This window comes from Lepisma saccharinum, chromosome 1, assembly GCF_977018435.1.
Source record: "Lepisma saccharinum chromosome 1, izLepSacc3.1, whole genome shotgun sequence".
In the NCBI taxonomy this organism is placed as follows: domain Eukaryota; kingdom Metazoa; phylum Arthropoda; class Insecta; order Zygentoma; family Lepismatidae; genus Lepisma; species Lepisma saccharinum.
This window is the reverse complement of record NC_139229.1, coordinates 57,340,962-57,352,856: the sequence shown is the minus strand read 5'-3', so window position 1 is coordinate 57,352,856 and position 11,895 is coordinate 57,340,962.

Sequence of the window (11,895 nt, the reverse complement as noted above, 5' to 3'; positions counted from 1 at the left end):
TTCAGTACCGATCTCGGCTTATTTTTATAAAACACAACAAAACACCACACATCTCAACAAGCTCGCGAACAGGAATTAACGACGAAACGACGCAACATACGTCAGAAACACCGCCCAGTTATAGAATTCCATAGAAAAGTAGCCTACTTGTGAAACACCAGAAGTCTGGAAAATACAGAATACATGGCATCTAAAAGAGAGTGAGCCAGGGGCACCAATTTTTCAAAAAACATTAGGTGGGCTCAAACACTTGATTTATAAGTTCACAAAAAATCACATAAATTATTGGGAGGGTTTGGGCCCCACGGAGCCATTGCACAAAGTCAACAATAATTCCATAACGATTTCTTTTGCAGGTATGGTGCGGTAAACTTAATTGAATTCAACTGGAATTGTATAAACGATATAGCTTAGAAGTGCGTTGGAAAAATGATCCCCGGTTGAGATATGTCATTCATAACCAGAGATTTGATGTTTCAAAGCAGGAAGAGGAGTGGGGTGAGAATCCCACCTATCGCCCCTTCAAATCGCACCCTGTATTAAAATGAATAGATGCATAGATCCATTCCATTACATTCCAAATGAACCCAAAACGATGTCTAGGGGCTTTATATGTTTCGGAATTACTTGTGTTTAAAGTAGCCATAAATTCTAAAAAATAAAGAAAAAATAATAATAAAACGTAAATTTTAAAAAAATAGTAAATGAAAAGAATTTAACTGTAAATATAAATCAGTAGGATTATGGATGGTTATTATTCGTTATTGTTGATTATTAGTTGTTCCTGGAATCTTCAGGATAGTAGTCTTGGGGAGCTACAGGAACATTGGTTAAGTGCTAAGTAATATAGTGTGGGGTGTGTAAAAGGTGCACGTAAACTAGTGGTTAAAGATTATAACTTAGTTACATTATTAGTTCCTTTAGTTAAAAAAAAAGACAGAGAAGTTGTCTGAATTAGATTAACTGCCTGGTTGTTGGTGTTATATTTGCTTGTAAAGTAAAGCTAGATGCTTCAGTCATGACGAGACTATTAAAAGTACATATAGCTACCCTCTGAATATACATGCCATCGAGCCATATTGGGGGGATGTTGAGGGAGGACCTTGGTTATTTGAAGAGGTAATGTGATCAACACCACGCTTCAGCTACTTCCGCTCGGTTGCCACTAGTATTACTGTAGCACCGTCTAGTTCGCGGCAATTTTTGACTCTATGTCTGCATTCGTGCGTCTAGTTGGTTACACGGTGCAACATCGACCCTCTGCTTCGTTGATTCGGTGTCAAGTAGTGTGTTTGGTGTTTGTCTATATTCCAGATCGGTGTAATGTATGGTGTGGTGCGTTCTAACTAATCAAATGAACGTCTAAAGCAGCAGACAGGCATTTGTTGAAGCTTCTAAACTTGACCTCTATCCGTATAGTTGGTTGAACGTAATTTCCATGCCCCAGACTGATACCGGGATACACCTGCACTACACCTACTGTAAAAAATTGCACACAGAAAACTAAATGCATCATGTCGATTGATGCACCAGAATGCATCGATTGGTGCACCAGAATGCATCGATTTGTGCATCAGAATGCATCGATTGATGCACCAGAATGCATCGATTGATGCACTAAAGTGTGCTTTATGGCTTCTTCAAAGAATCAGATTCACATTTGATGCATTTGGGTGCATTTTTGTATGTCGTGAAAGAAACACCAAAGTGCATCATTTGATTCAAGTGAGGATTTATTTCAGTCGAGATGCTCTTCAATGCATCAGTTGACGTTTCTTGATGCACCTTCCTGCATCATCAAAAAAGATGCATTCTTTCACGACATACAAAAATGGATCCAAATGCATCAAATGTGAATCTGATTCTCTGAAGCAGCCATAAGCACACTTTAGTGCATCCATCAATGCATTCTGGTGCATCAATCGATATGACGCACTTAGTTCTCTGAGTGATGCAGCGAACAAGACGAGGCCTTGGTAGTCTGTGGAGCAAGACGGCTCATGACGGTATAGAAGGGGAGAAGGCGAGTGGCCGGAGCAAAGAAGTGCACGCAGCTTATCTCAATGCAATAACTTCCTCTCTCATGCGTTCATTGGTCGATCTCTATCGAGTCCGACTTGCGCAGATGACTTGATTTCGGTTGCTTGATCCAGAGGTTTCCTGGACAGAGTGGAGAGGCTGGGTGAACCCCTAAGATTGACGAAAAAATTCCCATCTGACCTTGGGTGGCAATCAGACTCCTTTCTACTTGATCAATGCAGCTCTTTGGTAAACCTATTAATAATAATGTTGGACCGTTTCGCACAAAATGCTCGATTCTTCAAAGTAATCATACTGGGGCGCCTTAGGTGAAACTATTAGCAACACAAATATCATAGGTGTAAAGGTTATTCGGTAAAGCTGACCGAACTTGTGTTAAGAGTCCCGCCTAAGTTTTGATTTGATTTGGTAAATTTTACTTGACTCCTTTACTACATTTGACTAGCCGCGATGATGAGGATGAGTGACGATATGACGAAATTGATGAAGAACACTCACAGAGGACAGTCACGCCCAGGCCTGCATTCGAACCCTCATATCTGGCGTCGTAGCGAGCTGTGCTAAAAACTCCGCCACGGAGGTCGGCTTGGGTCTTAAAAACAGGCTGAAATTCCAGCAAAATTTCCTGGTAAACAACAATACATCCTGTATTTTCTCTTGATATTTACAATTCCCTTGGTTTTAGAAAATCAAGAAACAATACAGCAGGTTTGTTAAAGGTTCAGAAATTTTAAGTAAATTCAATTCCGATCCAAGGAGAGAAAATCAGCAAGCGTAAATGGGTTCTGGACCGTAAATAACCTTTTTATCTGTAAAGTATTCCAATTCGATCCAGAAACTTTTTTTCCCGGATGAATTTAAATGCTGTCCATGAATCTTTTTTTCCGGATCAATTTAATTACTGTTCAGGAACCCTTTTACCGGAAGATTTAAATACAGTCCAGGAACCTTTTTTTCCGGTTCAGTTTAAATAGGGTCCATGTTCCGTATTGCAATGCAACAATGCGTAACTTGGCCGAATTTAAATTATGCAAGACAGAATGTTCGGTCATGTTGCGGAGCCCAATAGAACCCATCAGAATTTATGGGTTCCTGAACTATTAACATTCCTGCAATACAGGATGAAGCATTGTTGTTTTTCAGGTTAAGTTTACGGTTTGTTTCAATGATTCCATAACACAACCAAGATGTTTCTTCTAGCTGTACAGTCACAGGCAATAAAAATGGAACACCTACATCCTGAAATACTGGCTTCTGTGCAAGGCGTTATGTGTGCTGCCTAACTCTCCAGTGATAGCAGAAGTACCTCTTCAACACGCATTGAAATGTTACTATTAAAGTCGGCTCATCGCCATGGAGTTATGTTTTTATCGGTGACTGTACATGGGATGCTGCGACATCCAACGAAGTAGACTGGAACGCCGTAGGAGACGTTCAAAAAAACATCTCCCAAAGGGAACCCAGTTTTGGAATTCCTCTTTGGAGTCGCCGTGGAAAATATTTTCTGCGGAATTAACGCTGTTGACTCAACTAATAACATTCGAGGGAACATCCCCCGGGCTTCCAGGGTCCCACGCGAGGCCAGCGACACGAAGGGGATCAGGAATTCAAACATCACGAAGGCTGGACTCCAAACAACAGCTCCACGGTGGTGGTTTCCTTAAACGTTGAGTGCTGGCTGTGAGAACGTGGGGCGCCATATAACAAACTACTAAAAACAAATTAAAAGCTTCATATAAAAAATGCTAGTGCTTGCGGTTAAGTAATTAACGTTTTAACTTTAATGCAAGGTTTGCTATCTGAGTGGAATGTATACGACGTGCACGAGAGTATGGAAGTAAAGTAGAGTGCAAAGCAAGGAAAATAATAATTTGTGATGGTATGTTTTTGTGGACCTTGGGTTAAAGGCTAACAAATGTGACACATTATTGCAATTAGCAAGGGAAGTTACACTATAACTACAATACATATGTAACACACACACTAATATTTTATTTCTTTAAATTTAACGTCCCTTTTCTGCCACTTTTGGCTAATTGCGACAATGAAAATGAGTGGTGATATGATGAAGGAACACTCACAAGAACACACATGGCCAGGCCGGGATACAAAATAAGATCCCCTGACACCGTAGCGCGTTGTGCTAACTACTCCGCACACACATGCAACTGAATTGAATAATGAGCAACTGACGATGGCGATAGGGTACCCTACCAAAACTGTTCCCAAGTACGTATTTAGTAGAGGCTGGGTGAAACCCAGAGCAGCTTCATGAACGGATCTTGATTGGAAACGTTACCACTGGCCCCGGGAATCGAACCCGTGTCTCCCGCGTATCAGTCAGACTACGTAACTACAAGAACAAAGCGGGTCAGTTGTCTGAAAGTATGAGACGGCTTTCACGGAACAAAACAGTACGTGCGAGAACAAACTTCACACATGACACGACAAAGTCTAAAGCCCGCTTTAGACGAAAGCACTTACCTTATAGTACGGCGGATATGTGCAAAAATCGTGCATTTTAGTGATAAAAGCATGAAACTTCGAATGTAGTTTAATATCTATCCGTATTAATATCATTTTAAAGATTGGAGGCATTTAAAATACCCTGTTGGTCAATAATGGCGGACGTTTTCAAAATGGCGGCCGATTTGTTAGTATATCTTTTGACACAAGCGGTGTAAATGAACTTTTATTGGTCCTGTTTGAAGATTTATCTTTGTTATTGGTCAAAGGGAAGGAAAACTTTCCAATAATGCCTACAAAAGCATTCTAAATGCCTATTAGTTACGAAAAATACTTGCCAATGTTTAAGGGGCGCGTTTTTCAAGATTGTTTATAATAGCATGTTGCTGTTCAAACCGCTTCAGTTTTTAAGTCTGAAGTGTAATCGTTAATTATCAGCACTTTAGTTACTAAGTATCATATTTCACGGATGTGGATATATGGGTTGTATAAATCCCAGGGGCAAAAACACAAACGAAGACTGAACCATTTATAGTCGGACCATTATGTGCAGATATTTGATGAATTGTCCATTTTTGTGATAAAAGCATAGAAATTGGTCAATAAATGAGTAACATCATAACAAACGTTCATTTTGAAGGTTGGTGGCATTGTTCATACCCCATGAGAGGGGGTGAGGAAGCATCTTCAAAATCGCCGTCATAGGTATCCTCAATACATCATATGGGCTACATTTTGATACTATCGTCACTTCTTTTTGCAGGACACTCTATAAAAGTAATTATTACATTATATGAAAGACGTCTTATAACAGGTAAATGCTGATTACTTAAATTGGAGGGACGATTTTGAATTTTGTTACCCTATGATTTGCCTGCATCATACGACAGTTATATTTGCATAGTTGAAATTTTAACAATAAATAAAAGTGTTCTTTGAACGTCCATTGAAGTTGCTTCAGCGAAGGACCCTATAGAAAAATAATAACATTATAATCAAGCAGCAATATGAAACCTGCAGATTCTTGTCTTGATGTCAACGATAACTAAAAACGCCTTTGTAGTACCACAATGAGAATAACAGATGGCATCACCAAATCTAACGCCTGGTGAGCTCTATAGTAATAGCATTAATTACTTCTAGTAGTAGATAAAAATTGTGACTCCCACCGCAACTTTGATTTCTTGACCAAACGACTACAAAAAGTTGAAAAACTCACTTTCTCTTCCTGTTCCGCGCCCCATTTAGTGCGCTGACGATGTTTCACGGGGGCAAAAAGGCAGTGATGAGTGAAAGATGAGCTCTCATTCTCTCATCCTCCTCATCTTTCTCATCTTTCTTATTGTTCTCTCATTCTCTTTTTATTCTCCTGTTAATCCTCTCATCTTTTTTTTATTCTCTCATTTTTTTATTCTCTTATTTTCTTATTTTTTGAAAGATGAGTGCACCTTATCGTAATTTTCCAAGTCTGGGACCAAATGTTTATATATCGTGACCTACGTAAACCTCTCCTCTCATTCTCTCATTCTCTCATTCTCTTATTTTTTGAAAGATGAGTGCACTTTATCGTAATTTTCCAAGTTTGGGACCAAATGTTTATATATTGTGACCTACGTAAACCTCTTCTCTTATCCTCTTATTCTCTCAATCTCTCAATCTCTCAATCTCTCAATCTCTCATTCTCTCATTCTCTCTATTTTTAGAATATTGTCGTCAACATTAGAGATGAAGTTGGAGTGCTGGAATCAACGGGGCCAAATGTTTATATATATCGTGATCTTCGTAAACCTCTCCTCTCATCTTCTCATCCTCTTATTCTCTCATTCTCTAATCTTTTGAAAGATGAGTGCATCTTATCGTAATTTTCCAAGTCCGGGACCCAAATGTTTATATATATCGTGACCTTCGTAAACCTCTCTCTCGGGGGAGGGAACGATGTACCCACACACACACACACACACACACACACACACACACACACACACACACACACACACACACACACACACACACACACACACACGCGCGCGCGCGCGCGTATGTATTGTGACGCAAACAAACAAACAAACAAAATAATAATTGCTGTTTTTTAGAATACCTGGCCCCTAACCCGCCAGGGTGCGTGGTGCCCAACCCAAAAAAGGTTCTAACGGCTACGGCTCTAGATAACCGCACCTCTGTAGGGTTTCACGTGTTTTTTTTTCCCCCCCCAAACTTCCATGAAACCCTACAGAGGACCTCCGTAATGCATGCAACGTGTACTAACGACTCTAGTGTTATTTGACGTTGTGATATTTTTGGATATAGAGTTTTATTGTGAGATATAGATAAAAATAATTATGTTTATTATAATATTTTCTTGATGAAGATGGAGAATGTATGTGTGTGTTACAAATAAAGTTGCATGCTTTTTTTTCTAGTGTGTGTATGTGTATATGTGTTTTGATGTTTCGACAGCTTCTGAAACGATAAGAAAGAAATTTTATTGTTAATTTTCACGTGTAAAAACAACAACAAATTTTTTTGTGCAAATTTTCTGATTGTCTCTCGTGCTATAGTGCAAAAAAGATATTGTAACTTATAACTAATGAAATTGACATTTGTAACTGATCTGAACTAGTGAAATTCGTATTGTGCCATTGTAACTGATTGTGCTAGCACTAAAAATTTCTTATTGTGCAAGAAAATAGATGATAAAAACTTGTTAAAACTGCTCTGTGACCCTCTCATTCTTCACGTCGTAGGCGAAGGACTTCTCTGCAATCAGGATGACACTGCATAGGGTATCCTCGGGCAAGGCATCGTGGAACTCGCAGACGACTTTGATGTTGGTTCGATCGTTGACCACAACCTTCTTTCTCTTAGATGTGTTGATGACGGTCATGGGTCTCCGTGTTTTGAACTCGCTGGGCGTGTAGTACATGTCCACACTTCCCTCGGTCACGCGTTTGTAAGCCGAAAACGCTTCGTAAAGTTTGAGATAATCGTTTTTGGTCATGTCGAGGTTGTAATTCTCGCGCGGGAACACTTCGTTGCGTCCATTTTTGAGATAAACGTTCTTGATCTTGCAGTCGTCGAATTTGCTGGAATCTTTCTCCTGATTTTTGTCCCTCCCGGTCTGAAAAAGCACTACGACGAAATCTGGCATGTCGAACTGTATGTTGTTGAACTGCGTCGTCACGTCGAATTCCATGTGACTTCCCGTCGCCATCTTCTGCACGCACTGGTAACCGTGAAAGTGAATCGGTACCTGCGGACTTTTCAAGATCTCCGCTTTGTACTTGAGGGCGTAGTTCGTTTCGTATTCCACCACCGGCATTCTCAATTCCATGCTTCGGATGATGCACTTGGCTGCTTCGGGTAAAGTGTTAGCTATCGGCGTGCCGTCGGCATTCAAGTTGGTGTATCGCATTATTGCGTTGTTATCGTTGGCCGCTCTTCGAAACGTGACTCTCAGTCCTCCCTTCCACATGATCTCCTTGTAATCGGAGAAGAAACCAGGCAGCAGACGCATGGGAAAGAGCACTGTGTGACTTCTCGTCGATATTTTGGTCCCGGCTTCGAATCCCCCGGCCTGGTAGTACGCTGCGTCCGTTTTGGATAATTTCAACGTTCCCACTGCCGTCGACGTGATGCCTGGATAATCTATTCTGTCGATGACGGTGTTATGTTTCCTCACCTCCACCTGCGAGAACAGGTGAGGCACGAAGTTGTCCACGAGTATCAAATTTGCTGCTGCGGGAAACGCGTCTCCGCTTTCTTTCTTCACCACGTCGAATTGAAGGTAGAGGTCCGCTCTGTGAGGATGAACGAACCCGTCGCCTACGTCCAGGTCGTATTCGATCTCCCTGTTCGCTTCGTTGAGATTGGCGAAGGTGCGACGGTTGGGAGGGAAAGATTGCAATTCGTAACTTTCGATTTGCTCCATTTTACATGTATGGTTATTTATTATACGTTGATCTCCACGATGGCCGTCGTAGTGGCACCTGCGAAATCCACCACGTCTCCTTTCTCGTTCGTCACCACCAACTCTATGTCGTCTATGCGGTTGCGACATACTGGAAAATAGATCGGCGAAGAAGGCGTGTAGATGATCGGTTCCATGAATTCGGAACTTGGTTTGAAAGTGGCTATGATTCCCGTCTGCTTGTGACTTCCTAATCCGTCCGAGGATTTCGTGATCATACCTTCCGCCACGTTGCAGTGTACGTTCAGAGTCTCTATGGCCAAAAATTTAGGAATATTGACTGCCGTGTGCTTGATGCCAGCTTCGAGTTTGGTGTCGTTCTCGAAACCTAAAAGTTCTCCTATGGTGCCTAGGTCCACGGGCTCCGTCGCCGACAGGATTTCCACTCTGTGCGTGACCGAATTTTGAGAAAGATACGTGCCTTTGGGTAACTGAGCTTGCAAAGTGGAAAGATTGTATTGTCCTGGCGTGACGACGATGTGTTCGCTTCCGACGCTAATTTTGTTGTTGTGCTGCGTAACATTAGGTATGAGGTACATGCTGTAGAATGCACGCAGAGCCACGGATTTAGGATAGACAATGTCGTCGTGCAGCGTGAGTTTCAAGATTGAAGATTCGCTCGTGAGATGGAACACGCCCATCCTAGTGATGCTGTTTCAGGTTCCACAGTGTTTTCTGGAAATCTTCGACCGTAGGGTTATTTATTTTAGAGAGAAACGCGAGCACGGAGAGGCAGAGATGACCGCAGTTCACGTCTCCGAAATCTTGAATGCGTTCGTCGTTGTAGTATATAGAGGTTTTACTCGTTTTCAGATAATGAATTAAATTTGTAGGTGGAACACCTCCGAAAGAATCGAAAACGAATGCTTTATCATCATTTTTGTGGTAACATATCCAATGCGTGCCTGGATTTTCTTGACCGTCCAAGTTGACTACTCCACATTCTCTTCTTTTCACGCTTGAAGGTAACGAGTCGGACATAAAAACTCCTCTGAAGTTTTTGATTTGTAACGGCCCGATCAGAGATTCAATGTCTCGGTTGGTGAGTGCTTCTGTTTCTTTTTTTTAAACTTTTTCATCACGCCCTTCCCCTTCTTCTCCATGGCCAGGTTGTGACGTTTCTGTTCTTCCAATTCCGCCTTGTTCTTCTTCGAGTCGATGACGGTTTTCGCGATGGCGGCACTTCCGCCGGCTAAACTTCCAACGGCCCCCAATGCTGCCAGGATGGCCGGGATGCTGAATATGAAACCTCCGACCTTTTGCTGTTTCCGCGAACGCTGCAAGCGTCTCAATTGAGGTGTGCTGAGCAGCAATTTCATTCCGTGTCCTTTCGACAGGCAAGAACGTTTCTTCTCGCGTTGTTTCTTGGTGAGTAACCCATCGAGGGCACCTAGATTTTTAAGATTGGAGTATGGTATCTGGTACACGACACCCTTGGGCTTCATGTTGATGCTCTATGTGTTATTTTCACGGTATGTTATTTATATATATATTCTGATATTTTTCTTGTGTAGTTTTTTTACGGTATGTTATTTATATATTTTCAAGACCTCGCAGTCGCTACACAAATTCTATTACGTGCTTTGTTTTCTTGCCAAGAAGTTCCTTTGTCCCCTTGTACACGATTCGAGTTTTGTTCTCGATTAAAATAGATAGCTTCTCGTCCGATAACATGTTAGCGTATCGATCTGGTAAAAATAAACTGTATTGTGCGTTGAGCAACAGGCGTACCTTGGGACCATACTGGGTAGAAACGATTGAACCGGAAGTTATCGTGTAAGATTTGTCGACTTCCAATTCCCGAATTTTTACATACTCGACTGACAAATTTAGCATTTGTTTTAATGCTTGGAGATCACTTATTTTTTCAGTTGTCATATCGAAGAAGAGAAATTTTCAGTGTGTGTGTTAGGGAAATTTAATTGTTTTTTTTCACCATGTGTGTTATTTATATATACCGAAGATTATATTTTTCACGATGTGCGTTATTTATATATCAAGTTTTTTTGATGCGTATATATATTATTATTTTTTTAACAGAGGAAGAAAGTTCGTGCTTCGGAGAACGCGATGATTTGCGTAATGATATCTTCCGTCTCCTGCATAGACTTGTACCAATCTACTGTGTACCATCTTCTTCCCTGCCTTGCCTCGTGCAATTCGTCCAACCTTTCGTTTAATTTTTCCCCTGCAGCCGAAAGCAGAATGTTGAGATCATCACACCTCAGGTCGCTGATCTCCCGAAGATGGTCCTTGAGAACCATTTCACAAGGGATGCGAAATTCCGGCGTCGTTCTTGCCATGATTACAAGTTTATTAACATCTCCGTTAACTACCTTTTTGAATATTTTAGATAGTAGTTCGTGCGGCAAATCAGTTATGCAAGCCATGTTGTTTTTTTTACTGGATGTTATTTATATACCCCACCCCAATTTTTGTTTTGTGTTCATGGCGATGGTGGTACCCAGTGCGGCGACCCGTTCACCCAGCGATGCATCTCTGCTCACAAACCTTTCGAAAGCTGCGTGCTCTAACTTTCTGTCTGCTTCGTGACGTGCATCCAGATCCGTCTGCGTGGTGTTGTAGGCGATGTCGTGATCTTTGCATGCGGCGTCCAATGGATTCACACCCTTGTCTCCTCTCTCCAATCTTTTCTCGAGTTTGGTACCCGGTCCGCAGTACTGGTAGCCAGGTAGATGCATCTCGAAAGGTAACTTGTTGATGATGTCGTTTACGAGTCCCTTTCCTTCGGCCACGTTCCAGAATTTCGGAGGCAGCGTGTTGATGATTTTGATGAGGTAACCTATGCCCTTGTCGTCGTTCACGATGAAGTTGGAAAGTTTCGTGCTGATCATGTCCACGATGCCAACCTTCTCGTTGTAGAAATTACGGTTGCCTGCATTCTCTTCGCCGGCTATCACCAACAATCGGTCCACGAGTTTCCTCACGTCGTCCACCCAAACGAATTCTTTGGGTAACGTGTTGTAGCGTTTGACCCCGCTGCCTGTTTTGACCTGGTTCCAAATCGGTTTGATGAGATTCCTGTACTTCTCGCCGCTGCTCGATTTCACCCTATTCTGCGAGGCGTCGTTGTTTTGGTACAAGGCATCCGTCATGATTAGAATTTCCTTGTAACTCTGGTAATCTTCGTCGGTGTAATCTTTCGGCTGCTTTTTGGCAACGAGTTCCCACAGTCCCACCGTACCCGGATACCTGTTCCAACTATCCTTGTCGCCTAAATTGACTTTAATGTCGTTGCCTTCGAAGGTCACCTTCGATTTCCCAATCTTCCACACCACACCGCCGCCTTCGCTGGTTTCCATGCTGGGATACAATCCGAACACTTCATCCTTGTCGAATTTCCCCGTGCTCAGGTAGTCTCGTGCCAAAGGTCCCAACTCGATCTTATCTGAAGACGTGCT